Raw genomic sequence first — 16,276 nt, 5'->3', positions numbered from 1 at the left:
TCAAGAGTGACCACCAAAGGGATATTCTGTGGCCTACTCCGATAGTTTTAAAACATAAGTTTTGTCTTACCTGTATTTAGAACCAGTTTCAGTTGATAAAGGGTATTTTGAACAACATTGAAAGCATTTTGCAAGAGATCAATTGCCTGCACAAGAGTTGACGCACAGCAATATATCACAGTGTCGTCAGCATAAAAGTGAAAGTTAGCGTCCACCACATTTTGGCCCAGATTATTTATATAAACCGTAAATAAAAGTGGACGTAATACAGAGCCTTGTGGCACACCTTTATAGACGGTTGCAATATCAGAGGATAGACCCTCATATCTGATGCACTAAGACCTATTCTCAAGGTAGCTCGTGAACCAAGCAACCGTTTGCTCCGAGAGCCCCGAGTTGAGGAGCCTTAGCCTTAAAACATCATGGTCAACTGTGTCAAATGCTTTAGACAGATCAATAAATAGTGACGCACAATGTTGCTTCTTGTCAAGAGCAACAGAAATGTCATTTACCACTTTCAGTGCAGCTGTAATAGTGCTATGTTTTTCCTAAAGCCTGACTGTTCGGTTGATAAAATGGCATTGGTGTATAAGAACTCCTTAAGTTGTTTGCTCACAAGAGCTTCAAGAAGTACAGATAAAGTACAGATAAATTAGATACTGGCCTATAGTTATTTAACTAGCTGGGTCACCACCTTTAAACAGTGGGTGAACAAAGGCAGATTTCCATTTCATTGGTATTTCGTTATTTTTCATTGCAGATTAAAAAGATATGCAAGTGGCTCTGCAACAAAATCAGCAGCCAATTTCAAAAAGTAAAGGTCTATACAATCAGGCCCTGAAGATTTCCTATTATCTAAGCTTTTTAGGGCTTGATGAACTTCCTGCACAGAAAATGGGGTAAAATTAAAAGGCTGACCAGTATAAACTGGAACACCAGTACAGGGTTTCACAGACCTTGGACAACAAGAGTCAAACAGAGAACCAGAATATATGAAGTGTTTGTTAAAACAATTCAGTACCTCCATTTTGTCATGAACAGCGACAGAATCCTTCATAATAAAAGCAGGTAAAGCTTGTGAGTTCTTGCTCACAGAGGGATTTTATAGTTTTCCAAAATCTCCTCGGATCATTTAAATTTTAAATGATCCGAATTTTAAAATTAAACAAATCATGATAAAACCCTTGTTCATTAAAATGTTTAAGATTCCTCTTATAAATGATACGTGGTTTTAATTTAGGGACCTTAGTGTTCCTATAAGTTTCCGCTCTCTCCTCTAGCCCCTTCTCTTTTTAAGCATCTCCATATACATGCCCAGCGACTTCTGGGCATTTGGTGATGATGTTGATAAAGTGTTTGATGCCAGCCTCTCTGTTGGACGTCAGATTGTCGATGGTTGGCTCCCTCATCATGGACTTGGTGATCGCTCTGGCGTGGTCTGTGAAGTGGACAGATGAACAATTAGCGCAGCGATTCCAAAGGTGAAGTGAAGTCTCTGTTTTTTTTACCCCTACATTAATGCTGGCGGTGGTACTTTTATTGGTAGCATCAATAGGTAGTAACAACTTAGTCTTACATGTGACTACGCACACTGAAGCTAAAGTACCACAAGTGGAAGAGTACAAAAATGTAGCTAGACTGGCAAGTTCACTGGTCATGCATGAAAGGTGCCAATATACCTGGAATAGCCAACCACTTGGTCATGGTCTGCTTGGCTGTGGTGAGGATCTGGTCTTCAGGTACCAGCTGGTCCACCAGTCCTATCTTCAGGGCCTCTGATGGGTTGTAGAGCAGCCCCAACTGAAGAGCCACCGCTGTGGTTCTGTGGCCCAATGTGTTTTTCATGGTGTCCATTAACCTGCAGACAGCAATTCAGTTTTTGCTCAGCGGCGCCCCTTTGTTAGCTGATCAGTCGAGCTGTCAGAGCTAGCACGGAGCCCACACTGTCACTAACTGCACTCCCTGAAGAAATATTCACACCCAAGGCAGTGAATTTAGGGTATTTTTCGTCAAAACCAGATTTGGTGATTGTTGAAAAAGTGGAAAGATAAACCAAGGCGGTTCTGGTGAGTTCTATTTTAGTCTGCGTTCGAGGGGCGGGGACTTAGCGAATGGCCAATTGTTTACCACAGTCAATACTCTGAAATAGTGCAGGGGATCAGCAGAGTTGATTGATTTGCTGTTGTCATACTGTCAAGTTCCTAGGTGTTTGTTCAACTCTTGCCCAACTTGAAATGGCCTGGTACATGAACCCCAAAGGACGCACGGAACAACTCTTTCCAACAAAGTTCAATATTTATTTTTTCCTTATTTGTTGACTGGTTGGTCCATCAGGTTGAAAACCTTCAAAACACAAAAAGCTAAAGTTATACAGAAATGTAAATAAACTTCAAACAATTTCAATCCAACAAATTAATGCAAACAGTATGCAGCACTGGTGTTTCAAGAAAGCACATCAAACTATCAATACAAATTGAACTATCAACCAAGTACACTCAAACAAAAAGCCAAACTCACACGCATTCAGCAAACCGATATGCATGCTGGCATTTTACCACTGTAAAATTCATCAAACAATACATCCCACCATCAATGACTTTAGAACCACTCCCAATACCAAACAATCACTACAACAAAAGTATTGTTGCAGTACCAGTGGCTTCTTTGGTTGTACCATGAGTTGAATCCTTCCTTGGCTCTCTCTCTCTGCTGAAATGTTTGCTGAGAGAGACCTTCCAATTGCAGGTGTTCCAACTCAAAGTAATGAGCAGCCTGCACTGCCCTGCTGGTGGTGAATTATGGGACTTGCAGTCTTTTAGGCAAAGTCAAGTGAGCTGATCTGATGAGGAACTGAAATTAAACTTGAAAAATGGCAAAATTCCAGGGAGTTCCACCGTTTTGTCTCAACACCTCCCATTTGAGCTCCTGGTTTTTTAAACCCAGGGATGTCACACCAGTCTTTCAAGCCTCTGGTTGTTCTTTAATGGATAGTGCGACTGAACTCCTTCCTTTCCTCACCCACCTCATCAACACATCTCTTGTTTCAGGATGCTTTCCCACGGCCTTCAAGGCCGCCAGAGTCACCCCCCTTCTGAAGAAACCATCACTTGACCCCTCTGATGTCAAGAACTTCAGACCGGTTTCTCTTCTACCCTTTCTATCCAAAACACTTGAACGTGCTGTCTTTAACCAACTGTCTTCCTATCTCCACCAAAACAGCCTTTTGGACCCCCACCAGTCCGGGTTCAAAGTGGGTCACTCGACAGAGACGGCCCTCCTTGTGGTGACAGAGTCGCTTCACGCCGCGAGAGCTAACTCTCTCTCCTCTGTCCTGATTCTCCTGGACTTGTCTGCGGCGTTTGACACTGTGAACCATCAAATCCTCCTCTCATCCCTCGAGGGGATGGGCGTCTCAGGCTCTGCACTCTCCCTGTTTGCATCCTACCTGACGGGTCAATCCTACCAGGTGACCTGGAGGGGGGCCGTGTCGGAACCACGCATGCTGACTACGGGGGTTCCGCAAGGGTCAGTCCTGGGCCCCCTTCTCTTCTCGCTCTACACAACATCTCTGGGTTCTGTTATTCGCTCACATGACTTCTCCTACCATTGTTATGCCGATGACACCCAGCTGGTCTTGTCATTTCCCCCCGGTGACACCCAAGTGGAGACGCGCATCGCTGCGTGTTTGGCTGACATCTCGAAGTGGATGACGACACACCACCTCAAGCTCAACCTAGACAAAACTGAGCTACTGTTCCTCCCGGGGAAGGGTTGCCCACACCAGGACCTGTCCATCACCATTGATGATACCGTGGTGACGCCAACTCGGACTGCGAGGAACCTGGGTGTGACCCTGGATGACCAACTGTTATTTCATCATAACATTTCATCCGTTACACGCTCCTGCAGATTCCTGCTCTACAACATCAGAAGGATTCGTCCCTTCCTGACTGACGAGACGGCGCAGGTTCTCATCCAGGCTCTTGTCATCTCCCGCCTGGACTACTGCAACTCACTACTCGCCGGAGCCCCGGCGTCAGCCATCAGACCTCTGGAGCTTGTCCAGAAAGCTGCAGCTTGCCTGGTGTTCAATCGCCCCAAGTTCTCCCACACAACTTCCTTTCTCCGTTCTCTACACTGGCTACCTGTAAGAGCTCGCATCCAGTTTAAGACTCTGGTGCTAGCCTACAGGGCAGTGAAAGGAACAGCTCCTTCCTATCTCCAGGCCACGGTCAAGCCTTACACCCCCGCCCGACCACTTCGCTCTGCTGCCTCGGGGTGATTGGTTGCCCCATCGCTCAGAGGTCCTGGCGGCCGATCGACCCGGTCACGGCTGTTTTCTGTCCTGGCCCCACAGTGGTGGAATGAACTTCCCACTGACGTCAGGACAGCGGAGTCGCTGCCCATCTTTCGGCGCAGGCTGAAAACCCACCTCTTCAGGAAGTGCTACCCTGAGCCTTCCACTTAGTGCTTATTGTTTTCATACTAGCTTGTTGCACTTATTGTATTCGTATTACTTATAGCACTAACTGTTTTTCTTGTTTCTGCACTGTACTTTGGCTCTGAGTTATGCTCTGCTTCATGCTCTTAGATGCTTGTTTGGAAAAGGAAATGTACTTATGACTTCTGGTGACGAGTAGTTCTTTTGATTACCAATGTTGAATGCACTTATTGTAAGATGCTTTGGATAAAAGCGTCTGCTAAATGACTGTAATGTAATGTAATGTAATGTAGTAGGATGACTAGGCGTCTGACATCCCTATGCAGAATTGTTGCAGGGATTTTTGTTCAGAGCCTGTTGGTTCCTTCCTTGTTTGTTTTTGTGATCTCTCCTTTGTTTGGCTTCGTGACTGGGACGGGGTAGCTGGGAAAGGTTCTCACATATACATGCCTTACGATGCCTTTCCTATCAGCGTTGACACTGACCACTCTAGCCACCTTGTACTGACCTCTCAGGGCATTTTGGTCAGCCAGCCATACCAAATCTCCTACTGCAACATTTCGCTCCTTGGTGTGCCACTTGTTTCTTACAAACAGATTAGGACCAGCCAACTGGCACCACTTCTTCCAGAATCTGCTGACCTCTCCTTGAATACTTTGGAGTCTTTTGTATGGGTAGCCGTCAAACTTGAAGTCTCCTGGGTCACCCTTTGGACTGGCCCGTCCTAGCAACAGAGAATTGGGGGTGATATACTCCACACATTCTTCCCTGCTTTGAGTTCTGGCATCGATGGGTCTCTCATTTGCGAGGTTGGCTGCCACGAAGAGAAATGTTTGGAATTCCCCCCAGGTGAAACCTCCGTCTCCACCAAGGTTGCTCAAGGTCCGCTTCACAATCTTGACAACTACCTCAGCTGCCCCATTCCTATGGGGAGAGTCTGCAGGGTGGATCCGCCAAGACCACTCTGTTCCATGCTTGGCAGCATTTTCTTCAAGCTCAGACTTGTTCAGTTGGTCCAAAAATTTGTGAAGCTGCTTCAGAGCAGGCTTGGCCTCAACAAAGTTAGTGCCAGCGTCTGACCACAGATTCCTGGGGTATCCTGTAATGGAGTGAGACCTCTGCTCGCAGGAGGCCGCGGACCTCTCGCTCTTTCGTTGTTGTTTGAGCAACGAAGTCACGCTAAAAAAAATCAGCTGGATCCGGCTTACAATGAAAAAGTATTTATAATTCACAAATGCTAAAAAGACAATTACAAACTGAATTACACTGTCGACAGTAAGGAATCGCGAAACCGAGTTCAAAGACTCTCCCCCCCTACCGGCCTACAAACGCCAGTTTACAGTAAAGAGGATCGCCAAGAACTGAACAACATCTCTCCGAACAATGTTTTTATACCCAAAAGTCAGTAGTTTACTTTCAAAAGTCCATTATCAGCTTTGTGATTGGCTGGAATCCGATTGTCTCCTCCTGTCCTCGGACAATGCTCTCCATTGGTCTAAGTGATCCGCATAATGTCTGAATAGTGTCCTCTGGTCCGACCTGTCCTCCTCCTCATAAAACTGCGTTTAACCGACCCCCATGTTTTCTTAGGGCTGTCTTCATCTACATCTCTGTTTGATCAATACGTCTCCTTCCCCCACTGTTAACACCCCACGTTCCTGAAGTCAGCTCACCAAACTCATCACATTATCATACAGTTGTTTTCGGATCTGAAAAGCCTGTCTCAAAGGTCTCTCTCTTTCCCTCAAAACATTCAGTAACTGTATTTTATAGTTTGATACATAGAATGATTATACTTTTATGATTTAACACTTTTCCAAACAAACATGTTATAACATTATATCCACCACTAGGAGTGATTATTAAACACATTAACATTGCTTTTTAACTTTAAATTCTTCACAATCCCCTCAGTGAAGTGAACCTCTGGTAAGCCAGCAGGAATCCTTTCGATGACTGGTCACTCACCACATCAGTGTGTATGGCTCTGGAGGCCATGCAACAGAACACAATTCCCCACACTTTGCATCTGACTCTTTTCTTTGCTTCATCCCTCACTTCATAAGTGCCGAACAGGTCCATGGTTGTGAATTCAAATGGTGCAGCTGTGTCTGTTTGCTCTGGTGGTTCACTCATGATTTGTTGACACTGCCTTGCCTTGTTTTTCCTGCAGACCACACAGCTGTTTACTATTTTTTTGGCATGTCTTCTGCCTTTTATCACCCAGGCTTTTTTCCTCATTCTGAGAAGGGTCCCCGCCACTCCTTCATGGTTTGAGTTATGGGCTTCTTGTGCCAACAATGTAGACACCCATGCTTCATCTGGCAAAACTGGCACTGCAGTCTTGTCATCATCAAACATCTGAATCCTACCCCCACAAACAAGAAGTCCAGATTCCAAATCTTTGTACACTGCTAATCTGCTTAGAGTCGTGTCTGGAAAAGTTACACCTTCCTGAGCTGCGAGAAAGAGGTCTCTGAGTGCATCTTCACATTCTTCTACAGTTAGCACAGGTCCCTTGGTCTTTTCCTTCAGTGACATTGCCTCCCACTTTGACTGACCTCTGGGCTGGCCTTTCTTCTCCAGCCACATATGTGCAGCTCTGCACACCCAGCCGATGACCTTGACCAGTTTAGACAAGCTACTGAACTTCCTCAATTCCACCAGATTTTTGATTACCCAGCCAGCAGGTTTCCTTCTTGGAAGAGGAGGACTTGGGTTTGATGCAGTTTTTTCCTCTTGAACTTCACTTTTTTGGCTCTCCTGCAGAGCTCGCAGGTTTTCCTTTTCCTGGCCCATTTTTGCTTGAGCTCTTGTCAATACAGCTGCGAATGCCTTCCTCTGGAGTTTGTTTACACTCTCCCTGGCATGAGCTGCAACCTCTCCAGCAGACTTTTTAGGCCACTCCTCTACTGGCCACTTCAAGAAGTCCAGTCCATTCTGCCATGTGGAATTTTCATTTAGATCTTCAGGAGTGCCGCCCCTTGTAATGATGTCAGCAATGTTCAGATCTCCAGGTATCCACCACCAGTCTTGCACTGGTCCAGCCTTCTGGATCTCGCCCACTCTATTTGCGAAGAAGGTCTGGTAACCATAGCTTTCTCTTTGAATGGCCCCCAGGACTGTTTGACTGTCAACTAGATGGAACCATCTCTCAATCTCCATTCGTCCATGCTTTTCAATATATTTCCTGATCCTGGCTGCAAAGACAGCTCCACAGACCTCAGCTTTGACTGCTTCTCCCTTTTGATCCAGCGGTGTAAGCTTGGCTTTCGATTCAACAAATCGGACTTCAATTCCTTGACTTGTCTCCCACCTCAAATACATCACAGCTCCATAGGTTTTGTCACTCCCGTCTGAGAATGTGATCCCCCATGGTTTACCTGTCCATTCAGCTGGTGTGAGGCTCCTTTGGAATCTATTCTGTCCAAGCTGCACATACTCTTCAAAAAGCTGAATGGCTTCTTCTCTGAGGCCTTCTGAAAGAGGTTTGTCCCACGTTTCGTGGGTCAGCTTACCACCTCAACCTTCCTGGAACGCTTTGCTGACAAGGATTGCCCCTTTCTGTTTGGCAGGTGTAACTAAGCCAATTGGGTTGTACAGTCCAGCTACTTGGCTTAGGAGTCCCCTCCTAGTCAGCGGGTTAGGTGTCTCAGGTCTCACCTCCTGTTTGAGAAGATCCTTGCCACCTCTCATCTTCTTTTTCCTTTTGGAAAAGTTAATTGATGTCATCATGTAGAGTTTGTGTTCCTCCACTTGGTACCCAATGCCCAGGGCTTTATTGTCTTCATATCTCATTTGATTGGGAAGAATAAAGGTTTTACTTTGTTTCACTTCCCTTTCCAGTACTTCTGCTTCAGTGCCTCGCCTCCCAATTTGCCCTGACCGGACCCAAGGTTTGAGAAAGAATCCTCCAGCTCTCAAGATCTCCTCAACTCCTGCTGTGATTTTGTTCAGCTTCTGCAGGTCACTGTGGGAGGTTAAGAGGTCATCCACATAACTGTCCTCTTCAAGGACTCGCCGTTCATCCTCGAAGTGAGCAAACATGGGCAGGCTTGCTGTTAACCTTATAGCTACCTGTGCAATGCAGCCGGCTGGTTTGTCTCCGATGTTGACCCTTGTGATGGCATATTCACTTATCTCTTCATCTGGACTGTCCCTCCAAACGAATCTGTGCAAATGCATCTCACGCTCCTCTAACCATACTGAGTCGTACATTTTCTTAATGTCCCCTAAAGCTGCATGCACACCCCCTCTGAACCTCAGCAGTACAGCTCTGATAGGGTTGAGAACATCTGGTCCCTTTAGAAGAAGATTGTTCATGCTTACACCTTTGAATTTCTGGCTGCTATTCCATACAACTCTCACTGGAGTTGTCACTGAATGAGGATATGGTGCCACCAGATGGCTTACGTACCACACTGGTCCTTTCCACTTGTTCATGATTTCTTCAGTGAGTTTTATGGCTGCCCCTCGTTCAACCATCTCATGGATTTGGGTTGCATATGCAACTTGCCACTCTGGTTCTCTCTTCAGTTGCCTCATGGTCCTCAAGAATGTAGCCTGAACTGCAGCTTTGTTGTTGGGGAGAGAGGTGGGATCTACAGTCCATGGATATCTTGCATCCCAATGTGGAGATTTTGTGTGAGCTTCCTCTCTGATGTAGGTGAGGCCTTCTTTTATGATCTCAAGCTCCCTCTCCTCTGCCAAGGTCATTTCTTTTCCTCCTGCTTGGCAGTGTCCGCATCGACATCCTCCACATCTTGGTTCACATGCAGCTCTGATGCTGTCCCACCTCCACCACTCCAGGAAGTCGCGGTTACCAGCAGCTGTAAACTCGGCCTGAGCCACATCCTCCTGTTGTGACTGGGCTGCCTCAGGTGTTGAACTCCTGAGGATTTCCTCATGCTTGACAGCAACTGTCCTCATGGAGCGAGCAAAGTGTGTTTTGGACTCGTGTGCTGCCGCTTCTACTTCCTCAAACAAGTCGGGGTGTGCTCCGCCCATTGTCTTACCCAATGGACTTTGCCATAAGACAAGATCTCCTACAACTCTCACCCTCTGCGAAGTGAGTCTTCCCTCTCGGTGGCTAATGAGGAGTTCAACTTCTTCTGGCCTCCTCAATTCCTCAAGTTCGACCTCTGGGAAGAATTTCTGCAACTTCTCAGGTTCAATTACTTTGTGCACTTTGGCAATTTCATCCAAGCCGTAGCAAACAAGTTCATGTGCCCTCTCTGTTTCTTGAGGAGTTTTGACTCTGACTTTGAGGACATTTCTCTCAGTGTTCACCTTCATGGTAATTTCACCAACCCCGTGCACAACTAAGGTTATCTTCTCACTTTGTAACTTCAGCCTGTCAGAGCCTTATGGGTAATGTAGTTTGTGTCAGATGCAAGGTCAACCAGAGTCCCAATCTTCTGCCCTGCATTTGCAGTGACCTCCATCAGCATCATGATGACAGGAAGTTCAGACAGCCCCTTTTTCTCTAAAAGCTCTGACTGGTCTTTAGCATTGTTTGTAACTGCGGTTTTGTTGGCGAAAGCTTCTTTGCACCGTTCTGCTAGTTCTGGGGAAAGTTCAGACAATAACTCCTCTTGTTCCTCTGTTAGCTTGCTTTTACCTCTGCTGCCTTTTCCACTCTTTCATCCTCACCCCTTCTTACTTCTCCTTTTGGGCAGAGAAAGAAATGGTGGTCTGGGGTGCCTCCTCCCTTTTTACAGTGTTTATTTCGGCATAGGAAGGTATCTCTGCAATATCCATCGTCATCGTGGCCTGATTTCTCCATCTTCTCCACAATCCTTAGCTGTTCAAGCCTCTCAAGGATTACTTAGTTCAGGAACAGGGACCACGCCCAGAACAGGGCTCATTTCCTGTGCACAATGTATTTAAGCACAACTAACCCGTTCACTTCCTCTTCGACTCTGCTTTCACATGACGTACGACAGATGCTCTCTGACTCAGCTTCAAACACGACGTACAACAGACGAGCAACGCTCCATCCCTACCCTACATCCCTCTACCTCGACCCCTACCCTACATCCAGACTAGCAAACGCTCCCTGGCTCAGCTCTAACACGATGCACAACAGACAAGCAAACGCTCTCTGGCTCAGCTTCAACAAGATGCAGGACAGACGAGCAAACGCTCTCTGGCTCAGCTTCAACACCACGTACGACGACAACAAACTTCAACTCAGCTTCAATACGATGTCCGAAAAACAAGCAACATCTTAAAACCGCTTACCTTTGCTCAAAGGCTCTTTCTCAACCCTTCGGGACAACCAGCCTTATCCTGAAGTCCCGTAGCTCCCTCCTTCTCTCACCACGCTTCGTTGCCAGCAACCTCGGCTGCATGTAGCCATCCACGTTCTCGGCGGCTCTCGATAACCATTTTCCATCAGCTCCAAAGTCGTCCGCCCCCGCCTTCCAACAGCCCGGGGGGACATCCCGGTTTCGGCATCCGACCCCTCAAACCTAATCCTCCTCATCCCTTCTCCGGCGCTCTCCCGTTCGGCAGAGTTCCAGGCGCTTGAACGATGGGCGAAACCACCGCGATTCACCATTCTGACGCTCGGACAGTCTCTTCATATCCCACTTCTCCGAGGGGACAGTTCTCTCAAACGAAGAACGCAATCATCCAATGCAACACGCCTTTGCATCAGTCTGCTTAAAAGCACAACTTTCCAATTTTTCAAGCACTGGCAACACAACTCTGCTCAGGCTATCTGTTCTCACGGACAAAGTATTAAATTCCACGTTCTGGCCGGCTTCCTTCGCTGCTCTGAGTTCACCACCTCGAACTCAAACCACCATCCGTCGCGTCACGCTACCGCATCAGACATCACATCCATCCTACCGACAGTCGTCTACCGCCTCAAATGCCGCAAGACCAACCAATACGGTCCACTCCAGCCCACCTACCTCTCCGAAAAGACTCATACCCAAGTCCGTACGAACCCATCTGCGACTACTCAAGCCCAAGCTCAAGTCCGGCCAGATGAACTTCCCTGCAAGATCTCCTGTTTGTCACAGGCAAAGGGGCCACGCGGTCCTGGGTTGCCCACCACTTTTGCCATATTTTAGTCAGATCTGGAATACCACCTGAGTCTACTCGGGCCATCCTTTCCGCATTGGCGCCGCCTCCACCGCTTCGAGCCAAGGAATTCCTGCCCACATTTTTACGATTCTTGGTCGTCGGTACCTCTCCTACATCAGAAATGCCACCGGCATCCGAGTTTGTCATTTTTTTGGGGATCTTTTTGGGGAGATTCCAAAGAGATGGCCCCCACTCTACCTTCTCCATTCCCCCAGTTCCCACCAGCGATCGGACATCAACGGTCTCCCATCGCTCGCCTAACCTCCCTTCTACAACCCTCCTTGTTTTTTTCCTTATATCCCTTCATTCCTCTACCCCGACCCTACATCCCTCTACCTCGACCCCTTCATCCCTCTACCCCTACACCCTTTCATCCCTCCACCTCTATCCCGACCCTACATCACTTCATCTCTCTACCTTGACCCCTTCATCCCTCTACCTCGACCCCTTCATCCCCCTACCTCTATCCCTACTCTTCATCCCTCGACCCCTACATCCCTTCATCCCTCTATCCCTACCCTTCATCCCTCTACCCCTTCAGCTTCTGAAATCTAACAATCATTCCATCATGCAATAAACCTCGAAACTCATACTGTTATTGGCGTGGTTCTTGTTAGTGAACCACATGGTCTTGTATACTTTTGTGTGAAATAAGTACTACACGCTACTAATCTCAGTTGTGGAGACATTGGTACAACTGTCTCTTTGTAAGGCATTGGTAGGCCTATGTACTTTTAATGTGCTTTTGTATGTAGTTTATTATATTGAATGTCCTGTCTTATCTGGACCCTGAGTCTGAAATAAAAGTTTGACTGATTGATTGACAAGTGAAAAGTACTTTTCTCATTTAATTAAGAACTCTAGTGCACAGAAATCTGAATTAGTATGTTAGTGTTATTATCAATGAAGAGGACATAATTGTGTATCACGATATCTCAACATACCGTATGATTTCATTACGATAAGATTTCATTAAAAAGGCGATAAATTGTCATATGGAATTATCGCCCGGTGTGTCGACGGTGGCACACGAGAACTACCAAGGTGTTTTCCAGATTTCCAGTGGCCAGCATTGTGAATGCAATCAATATTCATGCAATAAGTAATACTCAAACCTTTTTCTGGAATAAAAGTAGCAAAATTACAGTTGTTAGAGGGTCTGTAAAAATATTTTTTTACGAATTCCTCTGGATAGACTGCCCTGGTCAGTAGGTGTTAGAACACACTATAGCAAAACAATGTACAAAAAGACCAAAAAAATAAATAAATTGAGTTTTATAAACTTAGTTCAGGAACAGGGACCACTGTCGTGGAAAAAAAATATCCTGTACCTGCTTTGCGTGAGTCTTTTGCTGCTGAAATAAAGAATACCAAAGACCAGAGGTTCCCTTCTGTATATTTATTTTCTGCTCAAAAAAGGTTCAATCATCACATCAGAATGCGTACAGTCTCAGTGAGGAAGAACCTCGAAAAAAATGAACAAGCTTTCTTTATGCAGAATGAGCAAAGGTGGGGGCTGATGGCCAATGTTATAGACATAGGAACAACAAGTGAAAACAAACGGCCAGCAACCAAAACAAGCGGCCCGAAGGTTTTGGCGCTGGGATATTTTCATACAACATTCTCAAAACACAGTTAGTTATCTATGTGAACAGGCAAGAGAGAATACTTCTTTCCCACAACAAAGACACAGTGGTGCAGTTCAACAAAGTTCAGAGCAGAAGTACTTATGCATGCATACAATATTCTAATATACTCAATATAAATATATACTAAGTAGAAACATATACTAATATACTCAATATAAATATATACTAAGTAAAAACATATATATATATATACTACGTAAAAAATACCATTACACCACGCCTCGAACACAGCTCAACACAAAGTATTTAAGCACAACGAACCTGTTCACTTCGATGACAACGGTCATCGGCCTCATCAGGGACGGTGATGAGTCTGCGTACAGACGGGAGGTTGGACAGCTGGTCCTCTGGTGTGGTCAGAACAACCTGGAGCTGAAGAGGCTCAAAACTGTGGAGATGACAGTGGAGGAGCCCCCCAACACTGCCCCCCCCTCACCATACTCAACAGCACTGTGTCTGCTGTGGAGACCTTCAGGTTTCTGGGATCCACAATCTCCCAGGACCTGAAGTGGGCCTCCAACATTGACACCATCAGGAAAAAGGCCCAGCAGACTGCTGATCCTGTTTTACTCCACCACCATCCAGTCTGTTCTCTGCTCCTCTATCACTGTGTGGTTTGGATCGGCCACCAAACAGGACAGGAACAGACTACAACGGACTGTCAGCAGAGAGGATCATTGGTTCCAGCCTGCCCTCCATCCTGGACTTGTACATCTCCAGAGTCAGGAAACGGGCAGGAAAGATCACTGCAGACCCTTCACACCCTGGACACAAGCTGTTCCAACTCCTCCCCTCTGGCTCTGTACGCCAAAACCACCAGACACAGGAACAGCTTCTTTCCACTGGCCGTCACTCTGAAGAACAATTAATCAGATATACTGCACTACCACCTCTGTTTGCACTATCACCTCAATTCCACTGTCGTTGTTGTAGAGGTTTATGTTCATATATATATATATATATATATACTTTTTGATACATATTTTATTTATTTGTACATAGTTGTTAAACGTTAAATGTTTATACTTACATCTGTTCTACTTTTTTTGGTTGTCCTTGTTTCATGTTTTTTTTATATTTCTCTTGTTTATTTGCATACGCATACATGGCCAATAAAGCTGATTCTGATTCTTCCTCTTCGATACAGTTTTCTGATCCCTCCCTCCAACCCTGTTTTTGTCTCTCTCTCTCTCGTGCAGTTTTTCCTGCAGGATTACAGGAACAACGGGGGACTCTGCACCACCAGAGCTTCCGAACCGACGGCCCCCACTCTACAGTCTCCATTCCCCCCGTTCCCGCCAGCCACCGGACACCAACGGTCCCCCATCACTCCCCCATCGCTCCCCCATCGCTCCCCCATTGCTCCCCCATCGCTCCCCCAACCTTCTTTCTAAAACCCTCTCTACCCTCCTTGTTTATTCTTCCCTACACCCTTTCATCCCCTACCCTTCATCCCTCGACCCCATCCTTTACATCCCTTCATCCCTCGACCCCTTCATCCCTCAACCCCTTCTGCTTCCTAAATCTAACAATCATTCCATCATGCAATAAACCTCTTGAAACTCATATTGTTATTGGTGTGGTCCTTGTTAGTGAAATGTAACTTGGAGAAGACATAGGGATCTGTGGCGCTCCAAAGCAGGCGCCAGCTGTATACAGTGTTCTACACATAGTGCAGTTCAACACACACACACACACACACACACACACACACACACACACACACACACACACACACACACACACACACACATATAGCAAAGTCATATGGCCCAGTGTTGAACACACACACCTATTGCAACACAAACACACACGTCAACATATAGCAAAGTCATACGGCCAAGCATTGAACACACACACCTATTGCAACACCCATTACATGACATTGCATTACAGTCATTTAGCAAGATACTTTTATCAAAAGCGACTTACAATAATTGTATTTGACATAGGTATTCAAGAGAACTACTAGTCACCAGAAGTCATAAGTGTATCTCCTTTTTTTAAAAAGCAGCTAAGAGCATAAAGCAGAGCAAAAGTATAGTGCAGAAACAAACTAATACGAATACAATAAGTGCAACGAACTAATATGAATACAATAAGTGCTAATACAATACAATAAGTGTTAAGTGGAAGGCTCATTGTAGCACTTCCTGAAGAGGTGAGTTTTCAGCCTGCGCCGAAAGATGGGCAGCGACTCCGCTGTCCTGATGTCAGTGGGAAGTTCATTCCACCACTGTGGGGCCAGGACAGAAAACAGCCGTGACCGGGTCGATCGGCCGCAGGGACCTCTGAGCGACGGGGCAACCAATCGCCCCGAGGCAGCAGAGCGAAGTGGTCAAGGCGGGGGTGTAGGGCTTGACCATGGCCTGGAGATAGGAAGGAGCTGTTACTTTCACACACACAGACAGACACACACACACACACACACACACACACACACACACACACACACACACATCAACAATAGCAAAGTCATATGGCCAAGCATTGAACACACACACCTATTGCTACACCCCCCCGCCACCCACATCAACAATAGCAAAGTCATATGGCCAAGCATTGAACACACACACCTATTGCAACACCCCCCCCCCCCCCCACACACACACACACACACACACACACATCAACATAGCAAAGTCATATGGCCGAGCATTGAACCTATTGCAAAACGCACACACATAAACAGATGGCAGAACGATTAACCATGAATCTGTGACCTACTGATGCCTGTGCTTAGCCACGTATACACACACAGTTCCTCTTTTGATGTTTCATGCGTTTTAGCCACGTACACATACAGACAAAGGTAACCTTTTATAACATATGACCGATATAACCTTTTTTGCATATAACCTTTTTTTATTCTTGATATTTTACCACTTATTGCTTAGGGATAGGGCTCCTACCTCATAAAGGTAGCAGTCAAATAACCTTGCCAAAGAGAACATATATTTGAAAGGTGAATCTGTTATATAATCCATGCTTTGCAACAAACCTGTATAATCGTTTTTCACTGTGATATCATGTTTCCATTGTCTTGTACCTAACAGTGAGCAGATGTGCCATACGTCCTGAGTAACAGTGT

This window comes from Cebidichthys violaceus, unplaced genomic scaffold, assembly GCF_023349555.1.
Source record: "Cebidichthys violaceus isolate CVI_PGR_0920_01 unplaced genomic scaffold, fCebVio1.0.p SCAF_75, whole genome shotgun sequence".
Taxonomy (NCBI): Eukaryota; Metazoa; Chordata; class Actinopteri; order Perciformes; family Stichaeidae; genus Cebidichthys; species Cebidichthys violaceus.
Note: the sequence above shows the minus strand (reverse complement) of the source record.